Raw genomic sequence first — 18,832 nt, 5'->3', positions numbered from 1 at the left:
GGATCACTATAGCATGCTTGATCACCACCCTTCTGTGGGAAAAAGTGTTTCACAACTATAAAGTTTATATAGTGTTTAATATGTAGCTGGCCACTTTAAATTTATATTAAAGCAGAATCATTGTTGATTTGGACATAATCCACATTTTGTATGTGCGACTGGAACTAGAATTCCACTGTGAACATGTGAACATGGATGCAAGGGTTCCAGTTGGCCTTGATGTACTAATACTTTTCCATTTGTAAAATGTTAAGAGCTGATCTTACTAAAAGCCCTTCTTGATAACTTCTGCATAATTATTAGACTTTTGACTCTGGAGATTGTTGGCTTGTCACCTTTCACTGGTGGCAAAGATCTGGGATACTGCCTGTCACATTTCGGGATTCTTTCATCATTTTTCCACAGAAAAGATTTTGGGGGGGTGGAAAGGAATTATTTTCAAGAGTTGAATTCTAAAACAAAGTTTATTTGCCCAGGTGTAAAAAGAAAGGCTGTGGACTGCAGGTATTTTCAGAATATCTGCTAAAAGGCCAGACATTGATACGCAAGGTGCTTGGGAATAATAGAGCAATGGAGATGTTGTTAGCACAATTCAGCAACTCCCAACAAACATCCACACCATAAGGAGGAGGGAAAGTCCCTTCCTGAAGAGCTTCAGACAAAGATAATTTCAAAGTTGTTGGCAGGTCAGCTGCAGTAGTGAGTCTGACTGACAGCTCATGTGACCAACCCCCAGAATGGGGACAGGACCAGGAGCCAAGCCCACATGGACTGCAGTGGTTCAAGAAGGCAGCTCACCACCACCTTCTCAAGGGCAACTAGGGATGGGCTATAAATGCTGGCCCAGCAAAAATGTTTCCTGTTAGGTCAAGCAGGAGGATAATAGAGGCCCACATGCTTGCAGTCAGACCTTGTTAAGGGGAATGCTCTATGGGTCTTTCTCACTTTCTGGGATGCGGAAAGGCTGGGAGAGTGTCAGAATACATTTTATTTGCATCAAGTAAAACGATGTATTGATGTAAAAAGACCACAGTATGCTCTTTACTCTGGATCATTATGCAACAATTAGTTGTACCAACTGAAGTGAGGGAATATTATTCCAACTGTTTTCTATACAACTACCTTACTTTGAAATAAAGCAGTTTAATAATTGATATCAATCATCACTTTGCTTAATGCTAAACCAGTCCATCTTCAGAAATATTGAAGAAATACACCTGAGTATGAATATCTCATCCAGATCACAAGCGGATGCATTTCTTTTATCCCTAGGATATGCTAACAAACATGTACAGATAAGGCAGGCTCCCTTAAAGGTAAGGTGCTCAGACCATTTATAGGAGCGATCAATTCCAGTGAACCCAAAAGGGCATCTAAAGCAAACCTGAATTTATATCATTGACTATATTCCTTTGAAACCTACTGCGAGTGGCAGCAATATTTCTTTGTGTAAACACTATTTTGATTCCATCTGTCCTGTAAATAACTAAAGAGTTGAAGCAATTTCTCATTCCAGTGAAGGATGGCTCCATGTGATGTTTCTGAGGCAGAGGAGGAAAGTTGGCTACAAGCTCCATCCCAGGCAGAGATATAACTGGGACTTCTCCCTCAGCTTGGCTATATACTACAGCTTGTGCATATTGAGACTCCATGGTGGTGGGAGTGGTGGGGCCGGGTGGGGGGTGTTGCAGGGGCGGGAGTGTTTGAGACCCTACATATATGGCCTACATCTTGACAGTTAGTCCAGGCTTTATATTGTCCAGTAAAGATAGTGAAGATTTTTGTTATTTTTGTGCCTCAGAAAGGAACACAAGTTTAAAGTTCTGTAAAGACAGTGTATACTGTTCTATTGTCTGTTGATACTACTTGCCTGTTACTTTTAGTAAACATGCTGCGTAGTATAAGTGTTAATTCTTCCACTTTCCAAAATGTGGGCAAACATAAGAGGATTTGTGTCATATTTACTCGGTTAGATACAGTAAAAAAAGGATATGGTTACATTACCAGAGATTGTCCATATAAAGTCACATCCGTATTGATTAGTAGCAAGTTGTTGTCTTCTGGAGTGATCATTGCACAAAGCATAAGAAAAGTCTTCAGGAAAAGGCTAAAATTTAACATCTTCTATGATGTTAGATTCTAAAACAATATTGTTTGATCTACAGGACAAAATGCATTTCTGTTAATTAAGATAGTCACCTTGCTTGGGTAGCAAGACTCTTCAGAATTACCCTCCCAGGAAAGTGCTAGGCTTTGCTTCATATCTCTTCTTTGGTATTGAGATTGAAATAATGATCTCACCACATAGCATGTTCCTGGTTGGAAAACAATACCATAATATGTTGATGTTTTTTGTGTACCTTCTGGAGCTAAACCTTTTTCAATCTAACTGAGGATCACAAAGCATCAGGAGGAAGTTTAGCATCTCGAATCCCACAAACAACATAAAGATGGAAGGCTGAAGTAGCACACAGAAGGACCATCTGCTGTGGAGAACTACAACACAACCCGAAACTATTTACTCTTTCATTCAAGAGAGAACAGTGCCACAACGAAACTTGATCAACCATCTCACAAAGGGGTGGAAAAGTGCGGCACAATCTAGATCCGATGGGGCGTTTCATGTAGGACAGGGGAACCCCAGCACAGCCTAGATCTTAGGCAGTGCCTCATATAGGAGTGGACAGTCGGAACAGTAGCAAAACCTGCTGGGGGCAAATCTTGCAGTAAAGAGCTATAGCACAGGCTGTATCTGATGGACTAACTCAGAAAGAAGAGGAAAGCTCTGACCTAAAAGACTGAAGTTGAAGAAAATTACCCAGTGCCAGGATTGGGTGAACCATCTTCTTAGGACCATTTTGTTCTCCTTCTAGATTGATACCAGTAAGAAACATTTCCCTGAAGTGTAATTCTGTGCAGATCTTAACTTAAAGTGAGGCATTTGACAGTGTTTATGTTAGAAATGTTGGGTGGAATCTTCCGGTCCTGCCAGCAGCGGGAAGCAGGGCAGGTGAGGGAACTTAATTTGGAGTGAGGCCAAATAGCAATTTCCCAGCGTTGGAATGAACTTTGGAATTCTGTTCTCGGGACTTTAAAGGAGCGTTAAAGGCGAGTCGAGCTTCCTGACAAACAATGTCGGGAAGCCCTCTAGCATGCATTAGCAAGTGCTGGAAAAACTCAGCAGGTCTGGCAGCATCTGTGGAGAGAGAAACAAAGTTGACGTTTTGAGCCAAATGTGAATCATCTTCGGAACTCACGTGGGGATCTCCTCAGCCGGGGAATGATGCAAGAATAATAGGGCTCAGGTAAGTGAAACACAAATTGTAAGTGTAAATTGTAAATGTAGCAAAATAAACAAAGTAATTCAAACTGACCCCTCAGCCAGGGAATTGGCATGAGCACTAGTGTTCGGGTAAACAAAATATGCAAACTATCAAGGTAGCAGAATAAACAAGGTAATTTAAATTGATTATAATTCATACTGTAATATACCTCTGACTTCTAAATACAAGTGCCTTATGCAGCACTAACAATAGCAAAACTTTGTTACGCAAGCATGTTAATGCATTAATGAGATGCATGGAGCAAAGAGCCTCATCCATATAAATAGGTAATTAAACTAATGAAGGAGGAGGCAGGATGTGGCTCAGTGTCAGCACTGATTAATTAGTACATAAAACACAAACCAGCCTCACAAAACAAATGCTATTCACACCAGGACTGCCTGAACTAGTTGTCAATGAGGTCGATTGCAATGTAGAAAACAGAGATTTTCCTTAAAAACATTAAGAAAAACTCCTTAGAAATCAGATTTATCTTGAATACTTCCTTTGTGGCAATGTAATGCGTTCGTTAACTAATGGTATAGATCCAAGAAGCTGCTTTTGACCAAGCTACTTTGACAAATATGTCTATTATTTTCCTTGGTCACTTTTCTGACTCTCCTTTCCCCTCTTTCTCTTTTCCATTTCTCCCTTTTCTTCTTTTTCATTTTCATTTTAAAAGTAAACCAATGGTTCACTGATAGCACTTTTGGTTTTGGGTCAGAAGGTTATGGTTCAAGCTCCTGACACTTCAGTACAGTACGGAGCGGGTGTTACTCTGTCAGAGGTGCTGTCTTTCAGATAAGATATTAAACTAGACCACCTGTTCTTTCAGGTGGGTGTAAAAGATCCCATTGTGTTATTTGAAGATGAAAATGTCATAGCCAACATTTATCCCTGAACAAACACCACCAAAAAACCTAGATAATCCATCCAGCTCTACATTTGTGAAATCATGCTGTATGAAAATAAGGGAAAGAAAGGAGCATTTATGTAACATCTTTCACAACCTCAGGACATTTGAAAGCACTTTACAGACAGCAAAGTACTTTCTAAGTGTAGTCACTGTTGTACTGTAGGAAACGAAGCAGCCAATTTGCGAACAGCAAGCTCACACAAACAGCAATATGATAATGACCAGGTAATCTGTTTTTGTAATGTTGATTGTGGGATAAATATTCCCAGGGGTGCCAGGGAGAACCCCCACCCGGCTCCTCTTTCAAATAATGCCATGGGATATTTTACGTCCAACTGAAAGGACAGAAGAAGCCTCAGTTTAGTCCTATCCGAGGCAATAATTTATTTTTGATAAGGTGGAGCTGTGTTTAAGATAGTCTGCGCCTTTGAGGCCATGAAAACTAAATGTTGTAAATCTTGATGTCAGTTAGAGGGAATTGTTATTGGGTAACGAGGTAAAGTTTGTGAATGGGAGCTGTGTGTCTAGGTAAAAAGAATCAGCATTGAAAGGATTTTCACTGTTGACACTGAAGTGTGGCATGTGACATGTAATAGACACATGCTAGACACTCTGGGACCAAATATCCTCAGCTCTGTTGGTACAGACGCCAAGTAACTCCATTGGAAGGACAAGAAATGTGTTTGTGACTCAGATATGCTGGGTCCCAATCTAATGCTGGGGTCCATCCAACTTTGGATGAGAGGGAGAGTACCCGTTTCCCTGGTCTCTCTGCATCATGGTTGTCTCTTGGCAGCTCGTATGCTGAGAAGAGCTCTTGTGCTCTTCAATGGCATAAGTAGGAGGCACCCGTGGATCCAGGCTGCGATTTAAACCTGAATCCCCAAAGACGGTCAAGTTGTTTTTTTCCCAAATGCTTTGACAGTGATCAGCAACTGAATGTTTCTGGGGAGTGGGGGAAAATCAACATCGCTTCCAACTTGGACACCCAAGGTTACATTTTCCAGTGTTTGGTGGATACACGTCCCTGGGATGTGGCATGGGTGCTGAGAAAGAGTTGCCATTCTGTTCGCCCCAGATATTTTGACAGGATAAGCAGTGAAAGTCACTAACAGGCACGGTCCCAGTGTATTTGCCAGCGTCATAGCCTGAGCAGTTTCACAGTATGGGCATATGTGTATATAGATATGGAGATTTGTTTTATTACTGTATTTGTTAAAAGGAAAACTGACACCTGAAAAGAACCTTTCCCCTATTAAACTGCAGATCATTTAGTTTATAGCACCAATCCCAATGCCACCCATCAACTGGGGGTGAATTGTGAAGATGTAGGGAAAAGACTGACAAAAACCTCATTACATTTCTCTAAAGGTCCAAAATTTTGAATGGCTTATTGAACAAAATCAAATGGCTTGAGTTAGATTCTAAAGAGGAATCTTGGCTTTACAAGCTGACTTGCTCTCCTGCTGGCACAGATTGGTTGGGCTGAATGGCCTGTTTGTCTACTGTACATCCTATGTAACCTGCATTTTCAGAACCTCTGAGAAACTGTAAAAGCCTCTTGAGGAAATCTTTGTCAAACAGGAGTAATATGATCGAAGCATTCAACAGTGCTGCACCTTCTGCCCATATAAATGTGATAGTGGCACTAACCATGCAAATAAGCTGAGAGAAGGGCAAGTTAACCTTTTCCTTTCCTTTTCTTTGTATATATTTGGTTGTATGATGACTCTTTCTTTACCATACAATCACATCACAAATTTCTTACCAATGTACTGTGAACACACCATTGGAGGTCACACATTCCTCCTTGAAATAGCAGACTGTGTGGTCTGGTCTGCAATTCCCCACAAGGTGAGTTTCCAATCTGAGTCAGGACTGGGGGGATGGGGCACACTAGTAGAGCAAAGATGTTATCCAACACTGGGGGAAGGGAAATAAATGGGTAAGTTACCACCTCTTCATAAGCAGCTTACATCTGTAATAGCCAATTATAAAGGAATGGTTGTCAGAGGCTTGAAGCAGGTTGCACTTCTCTACCCTTTCAGCTAGCAAGCAATTTGAGATGTAAGGAGACCTAAAAATAGCAATTAAAGGGGAAAGGAAGGGAACAGCGTTTAAAAAAAAAGAATTAGCAAGAGTGAGCCAAGATGATTCTGTGAAATAGAAAAATACCAAACTGAATTACATAGGTAAGGCTATATTAATGAAAAAGTGACAATGGAGCTTTTTTTTACCTAAGGAGAAAATCTTTCACAGCAAATTTTCTCCAGCTGCTCTTATTGTGGAATAAATATCTTGAAAATCAAGGGTGAAAGCAAGGTTATCAATCATGTTTACAGTTTAATTATTGAGGTTAATATCACTCAGTATATAATACATTATTTTGGTGTGTATCATGTATAGCCTCAGGATAGAACTGACTGTCAGAGCGATAGACTACATGGCAATTTGTGCCACAGTTGTGGCTAGAGGTTCAGGATGCGAATGGGGATAATTCAGCAACCCTATGCCTCCAATTTAGGCCTAGTCTGTCTCCATGCTGCCTGAGGCCTTACCTGTTTGATTCTATGTAATCTCTGTTGCCACAGCAAAACTATACCTTGTAAAAGTGACCAAGCATGAAAGAGATGTTGGAAGGATCAAATGGAGGAAAGAAACATGATACTTTCCAAGATCAAGCAGCTCATAGAAACTGGAGCCTATGTGTTGAGATTGAGCATTTAGTCTAAACTGTGGACAAGAACTGTTAAGATTTACTGTTAAGTAGTTGGGGGAAGAGGATAGGTGGACAACACATTAGGATAATCTGATTATTTAACCAGATGGACCGTTAATCAAGTAGGATTATAGGACAGGGATTTTTAGTATTTCAAAATAACTTAAAAAGCAGTTTATCCATAATATATGTAAAAAAAATACCCCAAATGTATCTTTTAAAGTTGAAGATCCACTAATAATTATGCTTTTCATTGGGTCCTCAAAACATTCCTTTTTGGTTTTATTACAATTAATATTGCAAATTCCTAAAAATTTTGAATAAGAATTATCTACTTGATCATATAATATTGGAAACTTATGGGGGCAATTGAATTTATGAATGGTTGATACACCTTCAGAAAAGGAATATTTCCCTTAAAATGAGAGTCCTCTTTCTTCACGTGTGAAATGCAGTGACATTCCCCATAGTCATCACAGGTTTATAACTGCAGGTGATGTAACACGAGCCACTGCTGGCCAATACAGCACCATTTGTGCCTTCTTCTAATTCTTCTAAATACAGTACAACCAAATGAGGATGTTAACTCTGTAAATGCTGGAGTCTGTTTCTTTTGAAAACATGTTTACTCACTCTCACTGACTCATTACAAATCTGTTTTGTGTATGCTCCTCCCATCACATCAGGCAAGCTGATGAGGCAGAGCTGACAAATTGGTACTGTTGCCAATCTACAGGCTACATGGCCTTCCTTTCCTTGGCTTTCCACTGGTTTTCTGGAGTGGACTTCTTTGAACGTTGCGCATCAAAAAGGCCTATTCTGGATGGAAGGGGGATCCCAGAGGCTTGTTTGCAGATGAATCTGTGTAACTGCTTTCAGATGATGGGCGTCTCAGGGGCATCCAGAACACTTACTTTACATTTACAATCTCTCATGTGCTCAGAAGCTGCTTTTCCGCTCCCATTGTAGCAAGGCCCATTACAGCAAGTCTCTGGCCCAATTCCTGGCAGAGACTTGATGAGAACTCACATTCAGCATGCAAATGACCCAGATGGCACAAATTTGACTTGCTAAAAGAAATCTTTACCTCTGAGCAATGGCACAGGAGATTCATTAATTTATATGAAAATACCAATAGAACAGCTCCCATGATGGTTCAACTGAACCAGTCAGTCGGTAGTTGAGAGGTACAGAGCCTGAAGATCCCTGGTCCAATCCTTGCTCTGTGCTGAGTTAGAACATAAGAACATAAAAACATAAGAAATAGGAACAGAAGTAGACCATCCGGCCCCTCGAGCCTGCTCCGCCATTCAATAAGATCATGGCTGATCTTCTCATGTTTCAATTTCCACACTCCCATTTAACCCCCAATAACTCCCTTGCCTAACCAGGATCTATCTACCTCTGCCTTAAATATATTCAATGACCCTGCCTCCACCACCTTCTGAGACAGAGAATTCCAAAGTCGCACAACCCTCTGGGAGAAAAAAATTTCTGTCATCTCTGTCCTAAAAGGGCGTCCCCTAATTTTAAAACAGTGACCCCTAGTTCTGGACTCACCCACAAGAGGAAATACCCTTTCCACGTCCACCTTGTCAAGATAGTTCAGGATCTTGTATACTTCAATCAAATCACCCCTCACTCTTCTAAACTCCAGTGGAAACAAGCCCAGTCTGTCCAACCTTTCCTCATAAGACAACCCACTCATTCCAGGTATCAATCTAGTAAACCTCCTTTGAACTGCGTCCAATGCATTTACATCCTTCCTTAAGTAAGGAGACCAAAACTGCACACAATATTCAAGGTGCAGTCTCACCAATGCCCTGTATAATTGAAGCATAACATCCTTACTATTATGTTCAACCCCTCTCGTAATAAAGAATAGAATTCCATTAGCCTTCTTAATTACATGCTGTACCTGCATTCTAACTTTTTGTGACTCATGTACTAGAACATCCCCCTGCACCTCAGAATTTTGCAGCTGTTCTCCACTTAAGTAATACTCTGCTTTTTTGTTAGCTAATCGCAGTCAAGGGTGAGAGTAGACATGCTATAATTGACCTCAATACCCTTGGGGAAATTGATGAATTTTGCCATTCTTGATCACTGTCCATCAACCTCTGCTAGAAGCATGCCTGCATTGATGAACAGGAATGGACTTAACTATGGTGCCATTCATTGTCAATAATCATTGATACTCACTCCCTTTGGGCAAGGCATTCAAGAACGCATGGAAGCCCAGGAATGAGTTTATCCATTCAGGAGAGCAGGGCAACATTGGCAGGGAAAAAGAGCTGATTTTAAAAATAAATATTTACTTTTTATTTTAAATAATTATTTTCATCGTTTCTGCAGCCAGGCCATTTTGCCTTGTCAATAAACTGGTTACAATATCTTAATTGCCATTATTGTAATATCTTGTAAAACATTATACCATATTTACACACAGGACACAATAATGTCAATGCATTACCAAAGGTATCTACTGCTATAAATAATTTTAAATTAAGTGTTTAGTAAGAGGCAAAATAGTCCAAGTGCAAATTAAGACCATAGGGAAAAAGCACTGAAGCCCCTATCAGTACTTAAAAGAATGGAAATTTAAATCACCCCCTCTAATGATGTTCCTATCTTGTATTTATTTAAAGAAAAATGTAATGTAACACAGTGAAATTGCAATAGAAGAAAATTGTAGGAAAACATTAAATTTCTAAGGTGAACAGTGAAAATCCTAGATATCCTCTGTGTAGTTTAAGATATTCACAGTTCTATTTCCCATTCCTTATTTCACCTTTACCTCTCCTCTCCTGCTTTCCACCTGTCCCCACCTTTCCCCTTCATCCATTTCCTTTAGCCAAAAGATTGGGAAAGTTTTAGAAACCAGCAAAGAATGAATAAAAAAATAATAAAGGGAGAAATTGGAGTATGAGAGAAAACTAGCAAAAAATATTAAAACAGATTGCAAAAGCTTTTACAAGTATATAAAAGGAAAAGAGTAGCTAAAGTGAGCATTGGTCACTTAAAGGGTGAGACTGGGGAATTAATGATGGGAAATGGCAAAGGTTTTGAACATGTATTTTGTATCTGTCTTCACAGTAAAAGGCTTAAAAGACATCCCAAGGACAGTTGAAAGTCAAGAGGCAAAGGGGAAGGAGGAACTTAAAACAATCACTATCACTAGAGAAAATGTGACAGAAAACTAATGGGGCTTAAAGCTGACAAGACCCTTGCATCTGATGGCTTTCAACATAGGGTCTTAAAATAAATGGCTGGAGAGATTGTGGATGCATTGTTTGTAATCTTCCAAAATTCACTAGACTCTGTAAAGATCCCTGTTAAAGAAAGGAGGGAGACAGAAAGCAGGTACCATAGGCCAGTTAGCCCAATGTCTGTCAGTGGAAAAATGCTAGAATCCATAATCAAAGAAGCAGTGTCAGATCATTCAGAAAATCATAATACTATCGAGCAGAGTCAACATGGTTTTGTGAAAGGAAAATTGTGATGACAAATTTATTAGAGTTCTTTGAGGATGTAACAAACAGTGTGGATAAAGTGGTACCAGCAGATGTAGTGTATTTGGATTTCCAAAAAGACATTTGATAAGATTTTTTTTTATATTCATTCACAGGATGTGGGCATCATTGGCTAGGCCAGTATTTATTGCCCATCTCTAATTGCCCTTGAGAAGGTGGTTGTGAGTTGCCTTCTTAAATTGCTGCACACCATGTGTTGTAGATCCATAGAGTTCTGAGATCTTGACCCAGTGATAGTGAAGGAATGGCGATATATTTCCAAGTCAGGATGTGCGTGGCTTGGAGTGGAACTTCCAGGCGGTGGTGCTTCCATGCACTTGCTGCCCTTGTCCTTCTAGATGGTAGAGGTCATGGGTTTGGAAGGTGCTGTCAATGGAGCCTTGGTAAAATGCCACATAAAAGGTGGCTCCACAAGATAAAAGCTTATGGTATTGGGGTGATTTATTAGCATGGATGGGGGACTGAATAACAGTCAGGAAACAGAGAGTCAAGATTAATGGGACATTTGCAGGATGGCAAACTCTAACTAGTGGGGTGCTGCAGGGATCAGTGCTGGGGCCTCAACTATTTGTGATTTACATTGAGTTGGATAAAGAGACTTACTGTATTGTAGCCAAATTTGCTGGTGATACAAAGGTAAATAGGAAAGCAAGTTGTAAGGAGGATACAAAGAGTCTGCAAAGTGATATAGATAGGTTAAGAGAGTGGACAAAAAATTCGCAGATGGAGCGTAATGTGAGAAATGTGAGGCCGTCCACTTAAACAGGAAGAATAGAAAAGGAGAATATTATTTGACTGAAGAGACTGCAAAATGCTGCAATACAGAGGGATCTGGGTGTCCTTTTACATAAATCACAAAAAGTTAGCATGCAGGTACAGCAAGTAATTAGTAAGGGAAACAGAACGTTGGTCTTCATTACTATTATATCAATTCCAACTAGTGAGCACAGCTTAAAACTAAGACATCTCTCATTTAAGCTGGAGATAAGGAGGAATTTCTTCTTTCAGATGGTTGCTAGTATTCTCTTCCCTAGTGAGCAGTGGAGGCTGTGCCATTGAATATATTCAAGGCTGAGTAAAACAGATTTTTCATTGACAAGGGAGACAAGAGTTTTGGGGGGCAAACAGGAAAGTGGAATTAAGACCACAATCAAATCAGCCATGATCTTGTTGAATGGCAGAGCAGGCTTGAGAGGCCAAGTGACCTACTCCAGCTCCTATTTCTTATGTTTAGTTCTGCATATTATGATGTGTTGCTCAGCTTTATTATCATTCTCCTTCCTCTTCATCTCATCCTTCATCTCTTCCTTTCTCCTTCTTCCTGCATCAATATAATAAGAAATATGGATGAAAGTCAGGGTGGGTGTGCCTGATTTAAACATTTGCACAGCATCACACTGTAGTTTCTCTCCTGTGCACTGGGGTCGGATGCATTTGCTTAGATCACTAAGGCATTAAAATGTAAGAATGTCCTTTCACACCATGCCCAAGCAATGCACACAAAGCACAAAATGCTTATAATCTATCTCAGGATATTTTTCCAAATTAATGGCCATTTGCAGGACTCTTGTGCCTCTGAATTTCCTTGACTAAAGAGAGAAACCACCTCAGGATATGTTTAATCTCTGCACAGATTCACCATCCTCTGTTCAAATGTTGCATCTTAGAATACTGGGCCTTGGGCACTCACTGCATTTTCACTGGCTCATGTTCTCAGGCCATTTCCCTGGACGTGTGCTAATAGGAAGGGCAAATGTTTGGTCATAGCATGACATCCTGTGACAAATCCTGTAATTTTTCTCTAATTACTGGGGAGATTCTCTGCCCTCCTTGCATCATTTCCCCAGATGCTACAACAGCAAGCGAAAATGTTTGTGATTCCTAATGCTCCAATACAGTGGCTCCAACTCCCATTATTTCATATGAGCACCACCTCTACTCCCAGTATTCTACATTCTACTGTCTTGACAATTAAGTGTTAGTGCAGCAGGTTTAAATGTTCTTGCTATCCAGTAATTTTTCTCTCTTTTCACGCATTTGCACCATAATTGTAGTCATGCTTTATTGTGATTCACCCTGTAAGTGAGGAGTGAGGTTGGCGGTAAATGAACTAAATCTGGAAGCAAATTGAGTTCAAATTTAACCCTGCTGGAATGTTGCAGTGTGTTGGGGGCTGGTAGTGAGGAGGAATTAAATTAAATTACTCAGAGCCCAGCACAATCAATCCATTAAGGCACATAAAACAATACCAAATTAATTTAATAGTTAACATTTAAAGGTAAAAAACATTTTGATGTGCCATAAACTCTCTATTGATTTCCTCTGCATGTTTCAGCAATCTAATAGCACTGATAAGACAGTGACGAATCTGTTACAGAGCTGCCTCCATTCATTCTCTTCCTTTCTTCTGAATCTACCTATTTCTGTTGATGAGACCATTAAAGTCCAAAACAATTCCATTAAATACTTTGTGATAATGTGAGACTGGCTTATTGCCAGCGATGCAATATGAGTGTGAATTTTAAAAGCTCGCCGATTTCTTCCCTTGTGAGAAGAGTCACAGAGTTTTCTCAGGTTAGAGGAATGGAGAGATCAATGGACATCATTGGTAAGCGTCGGTGATGAATGAATCTTGTGTGCAAAGAAGAGGAAACAAACATTACTGCTGACGTTTCTGCTTTTCTGTGAACTGAAAAGCAACAAAGGGAAACCTATGAAGGATGGGGAGAGGTAGATTACCAAAAACAGCCATTAATTTGATCTAGGCTGCAGAGTTCCTGTATGCTAGAGTCATGACATGCCAGCCACTTTGTGAGTGGTTTATTCTCCATAATCTGACTTTGCCTCACATTTATTTTGCTTATATCATCTGTTCTCTCATCTTCATTTTTGCTCCATATTGGTTGATTTCATTTCTTTTGATTGTTTTACAATTTTAAAGAGGGTGCTGGAACAGAAAGACCTGGGATGTATGAACATAGATCTTTGAAGGTGACAGGACAAGTTGAGAAGGCTATTGAAAAAGTATGTGGCACCTTTGGCTTTATTAACACAGGCATGTAGTACAAAAACAAAAAAGCTAAATTTAGGGAGGCGGTAGCATAGTAGTCCTGTCACTGGACTAGTAATCCAGAGACCCAGGATAATACTCTGGAGACTCAGGTTCAAATCCCACCACCGCAGAATATGGAATTTGAATTCAGTAAAAATCTGGAATTAAAAGTCTAACGATAACCATGAATTGATTGTTATAAAAACCTATCTGGTTCACTGATGCCTTTTAGGGAAGGAAATCTGCCATCCTTACCTGGCCTGGCCTACATATGACTCCAGACCCACAGCAGTGTGGTAAATGCCCTCTGAAATGGCCTAGCAAACCACTCAGTTGTATCAAATCAATAAGGAATGAAATCGGATGGACCACCCAATATCGACTTAGGCACCAGAAACGACAACGGCAGACTCAGCCTTGTCAATCCTGCAAAGTCCTCCTTACTAACATCTGGCAGGTTGTGCCAAAATTGGGAGAGCTGTCTCACGGACTAGTCAAGCAGCAGCCTGACATAGTCATTCTCACAGAATCATACCTTCAATATCGTGTCCCAGACACCACTAACACCATCTCTGGGTATGTCCTGTCCCACCATCAGGACTAACCAAGCAGAGGTGGTGGCACAGTGGTATACCGTTGGGAGGCAGTTGCTTTGGGGGTCCTCAACATCTACTCTGGCATCAGGTCAAACATGGGCAAGGAAATCTCCTGCTGATTACCACGCAATGCCCTTCCTCAGCTGATTATTCAGTACTCCTCCATGTTGAACACCACTTCGAGGAAGAACCGAGGGAGGCAAGTGTGCAGAGGGGGACTTCAATATCCATCAGCAAGAGTGGCTCGGTAGCACTAGTATAGACTGAGCTGGCTGAGTCTTAAACGACTGGGTCTGCGGCAAATGATGAGGGAAAAATATACTTGACCTTATCTTCACCAACCTGCCTGCTGCAGATGCATCTGTCCATGATGGTATGGGTAGGATTGACCACCACACAGTCCTTGTGGACACAGAGTCCCACCTTCACATTGAGGAGACCCCCCATTCTGTGGCACTGCCACCGTGCTAAATGGGATAGTATTCAAACAGATCTAGCAACTCATGACTGGGCAACCATGAGGCGCTATGGGCTATCAGCAGCAGAAGAATTGTATTCAACCACATTCTGTAACCTCATGGCCCAGCATATCCCCTACTCTTACCATTACCACTAAGCCAAGGGATCAACCCTGGTTCAATGGAGCATGCAAGAGAGAAACTTGGTGAAGCTACAACACAGGACTCCTTGCATGCCAAACAGCATAAGCAGCAAACGATAGACTTAGCAATTTCACAACCAAAGGATTAGATCTAAGATCTGCCACATGCAGTCATTAATGGTGGTGGACAGTTAAACAACTCACTGGAGGAGAAGGATCCACAAATATCCCCACCCTCAATGATGGGGGAGCTCAGCACATCAGTGCAAAAGATAAGGCTGGAGCATTTGCAACAATCTTCAACCAGAGTGTCGAGTGGATGATCCATCTCGGCCCCCTCCAGAGGTCCCCAGCATCACAGGTGCCAGTCTTCAGCCAATTTGATTCACTCCGTATCAAGAAGTGGCTGAAGATGCTGGATACTGCAAAGGCGATGGGTTCTCACAATGTTCTGGCAATAGTACTGAAAACCTGTGCCCCAGAACTTGCCACGTCCATAGTCAAGCTGTTCCAGTACAGCTACAACGCTGTGGAAAATTGCCCAGGTATGTCCTGTACATAAAAAAACAGGACAAATCCAACCTGGAAAAGTCGTGGCCCATCAGTCTACTCCCAATCATCAGTAAAGTGATGGAAGGGGTCATCAACAGTGCTATCAAGTGGCACTTGCTTAGCAATAACCTGCTCACTGATGCTCAGTTTGGGTTCTGGCAGGGTCAATCAGCTCCTGACCTCACTGCAGCCTTGGTTCAAACATGGACAAAAAAGCTGAACTTCGGAAGTCAGGTGAGAGTCACTGCCCTTGACATCAAGGCAGCATTTGACCAAGTGTGGCATCAAGGAGCCCTAGCAAAACTGGAGTCAATGGGAATCAAGGGAAAACTCTCCGTTGGCTGGAGTCATATCTAACACAAAGGAAGATAGTTGTGGTTGTTGGAAGTCAATCATCTCAATTCTGGACATCACTGCAGGTGTTGCTCAGGGTAGTGTCCTAGGCCCAACCATCTTCAGCTGCTTCACCAATGACCTTCCATCCATCATAGGTCAGAAGTGGGAATGTTTGCTGTTGATTGCAAAATGCTCAGCACCATTCGAGACTCCTCAGCTACTGAAGCAGTCCATGTCCAAATGCAGCAAGACCTGGACAATATACAGGCTTAGGCTGACAAGTGGCAAGTAACATTTTCCCCACACAAGTGCCAGGCAATGACCATCTCCAACATGAGAGAATTTAACCATCGTCCCTTGACGTTCAATGGCATTACCATCACTGAATCCCCCTTTATCAACATCCTGGGGGGTTTCCATCGAGCAGAAACTGAACTGGACTAGCCATATAAATACTGTGGCTACAAGAGCAGCTCAAGGTTAGGAATCCTGTGACAAGTAACTCACCTCCTGACCACCTAAAGATTGTCCATCATCTACAAGGCACAAGTCAGGAGTCTCCACTTGTCTGGATGAGTGCAGCTCCAATAACACTCAAGAAGCTGGATACCATCCATGACAAAGCAACCTGCTTGATTGACACTCCTTCCAAAAACATTCACTCCCTCCAGCACCGATGCACCGTGGCAGCAGTGTGTACCATCTGCAACATGCACTGCAGGAACTCACCAAGACTCCAAACGCACTTAACTCCAAAACCCATGACCGCTAGCATCTAGAAGGACAAGGGCAGCAGACACATGGGAACACCACCACCTGGAAGTTACTCTCCATGTCACTCACCATCCTGACTTGGAAATATAACGCCGTTCCTTCACTGTCGCTGTGTCAAAATCTTGGAACTCCCTCCCAACAGCACTGTGAGTGTACCTAAACCCAGTGACTGCAGCACTTCAAGAAGGCAGCTCACCTTGACCTTCTCAAGGGCATTTAGGGATGGGCAATAAATGCTGGGCTAGCCAGCGACACTCATGTCCCATGAATGAATTAAAACAAAGCCTTTATAGAACACTGGTTAGGCTCTATTTGTGTATCCTGTCGATTCAACACACTTTAGGAAGGATGTTAAAATCTTAGGGAGGGTGCAGAGATGTTACCAGAGATGAAAGACTTCATTACATGGAAACACTAGAGAAATTGCACCTTTTCTCCTTGGAGCAGAGAAGGTTAAGGGGATATTTTATAGAGATGTGTAAAATCATAAAAGGTTTTTGATAGAGTAAATAAGGAGAAACTGTTTTCAGTAGCTGGAGGATCGGTAACCAGATGACCTAAATTTAAGGTGATTTGCAATAGAACCAGAGACATCATGTGGAATCATTTTTTTTAACGTGAGTTTTTATGATCAGGAATGCACTGAAACAGTGTTGGAAACAAATTTAATGACAATTTTCAAAAATAAATATTTGAAGGAAAAATTTGCAGGGCTATACGAAAGAATGGTGAGTAGAACTAGGCAGAGAGCTCCTCTTGCGAGCCGGCACAGGCACAATGGGCTTAATGATCATCTTCTGTGCTATATCATTCTATATCAAACTCCTTTTAACTATAGCCCAATAAAAGTTTTAGCACTCCAATAGATGTCTCCGCTCTCAACCAAGAATACATAAATGAGAGCCCAGATCTCCATTAGCCCATTGAAACACCTGAGGCCCATTGCTTGATTGACAGTTCTGGCTCTCTGATCTGTGCTGTCAATTTCACAATGTTTATTTACATAAGATTGAGAGGTTTCAAATGCTTTTAGTTTCATTACTGATACTTGAAGTGTCTGGATGATTGACATTTTCATTGGGCTATACTAAAAAGGAGTTTATTTTTAAGAAAGTAGAAAGTTACCACTGAATAGCTTTTTTTAAAAGCTTTTTTCATACATCCTACTGTCACTATAGGGTTCATTGGTTCTATACAGTGTATTGTGGGTGAATTGGCATGGAAGTGCCATAGCTCGGCAGAGGAGGAAGTGCATGAGGGGCCACAGGGACTGTTTGGGGGGCATAACTTGGCATGCGGGGCATGAGAAGCAATAGGGGTTGTTTGGGTGGGGATATAGCTTAGCTTGGGAATCAGGGGCCATGGGGGATGTGTGGGGCGGCATATCTTGGTATGGGGGCATGAGGAGAACTTTTTGAACTTACCTTTTAAAATGTCCCCTCATGCAGACTATGGTTTATGACACCTCTGAGGTGTTGTGAGCCAAGACTCTTTGAAAAGCTGGCCCAACTCCATGAAAATGCAAAGGGCTAGGACATGCCTAGCCCCAAAATGGAGCTGGCCAGGTCGAGAGTGCAGGGCGCAGGCTTTTGAACTGAGCCAGCCCACACCCTTAAAAGTCACTTCTGAAAATCGGAAATCCCAGAAATTGGTTCCGGCTGCCATTTTTAAAGGGTTCCTGAGTCATCCCACCTTGATGAAAATCCGGCCCATTTAGTACAATGATACATTCAAGGTCATTCCCTATAATAACCTCTGATATGTCCGGGATTTCTCACTATACTTCATAATATACACCCTTCATTGTAACACTCTCTGAGATAACCCAGGTTATTTACCTCACTAACAAAGATAATAAATGAAAATGGAAAATCAGATTGCGTGTCAAATATATAGTGTGTGGAACATATTCAATGTAACCTTGACAACACTTGTCAGATGGAACTATCCACTTGGAGAAGGGCAACTATTGAACGTAATAGTTTAAACATTTAATAATTAATACAAATATTTGATCTGTTGATCTTAAAGTCCACTGTCTCCAAACTTGATGACTGATTCACAATGACTTTGCAATGTTAGTTAGAACTTATCTGTGTACACACTATGACATGTTGATTTCTCTCAGGCTTGAAAGAACTGTTGAACTTGTATCTTTCTCCTCTATTGAGTGAAGAAATAAAGGCAATACAAAGAGACATTGTTAAAATGTTACTCCCCGATATAAAACATCCCCATTCATACAGCTGATGGTTGGTATTAGATCAGACAACATTAATCAAATTCAGGAATTCAGATACTGTTAAAAGCCAGTGATAGCATTCTAAGTTATGAGAGTTATTGGGTTCAAGCTTCAATGCAAGATTCAAGCATGTAATCCAGGCTGACACTTCCAATCAACAGAGTACTACTGAGGAGAGTGCTCTGTTG

The 18,832-nt window shown here is 41.2% G+C and overlaps 1 protein-coding gene and 1 long non-coding RNA gene across 6 annotated transcripts in view; one reads left to right on the top strand and one right to left on the bottom strand.

Annotated features, from left to right (window-relative positions):
* The window catches only part of mecom (MDS1 and EVI1 complex locus), an 804,010-nt gene that overhangs the window by 469,761 nt on the left and 315,417 nt on the right, over positions 1-18,832 (top strand). The window lies entirely within an intron of this gene.
* Positions 11,175-18,832, bottom strand: part of LOC144693917 (uncharacterized) — a 30,451-nt gene continuing 22,793 nt past the window's right edge. Inside the window, exon 3 of the long non-coding RNA XR_013579616.1 lies at positions 11,175-11,805. This is a non-coding gene — a long non-coding RNA (uncharacterized LOC144693917). The remainder of the gene's footprint in view (positions 11,806-18,832) is intronic.

Source organism: Cetorhinus maximus, chromosome 19 (assembly GCF_964194155.1).
Source record: "Cetorhinus maximus chromosome 19, sCetMax3.hap1.1, whole genome shotgun sequence".
In the NCBI taxonomy this organism is placed as follows: domain Eukaryota; kingdom Metazoa; phylum Chordata; class Chondrichthyes; order Lamniformes; family Cetorhinidae; genus Cetorhinus; species Cetorhinus maximus.
This window is presented reverse-complemented; position numbering and strand designations above follow the sequence as displayed.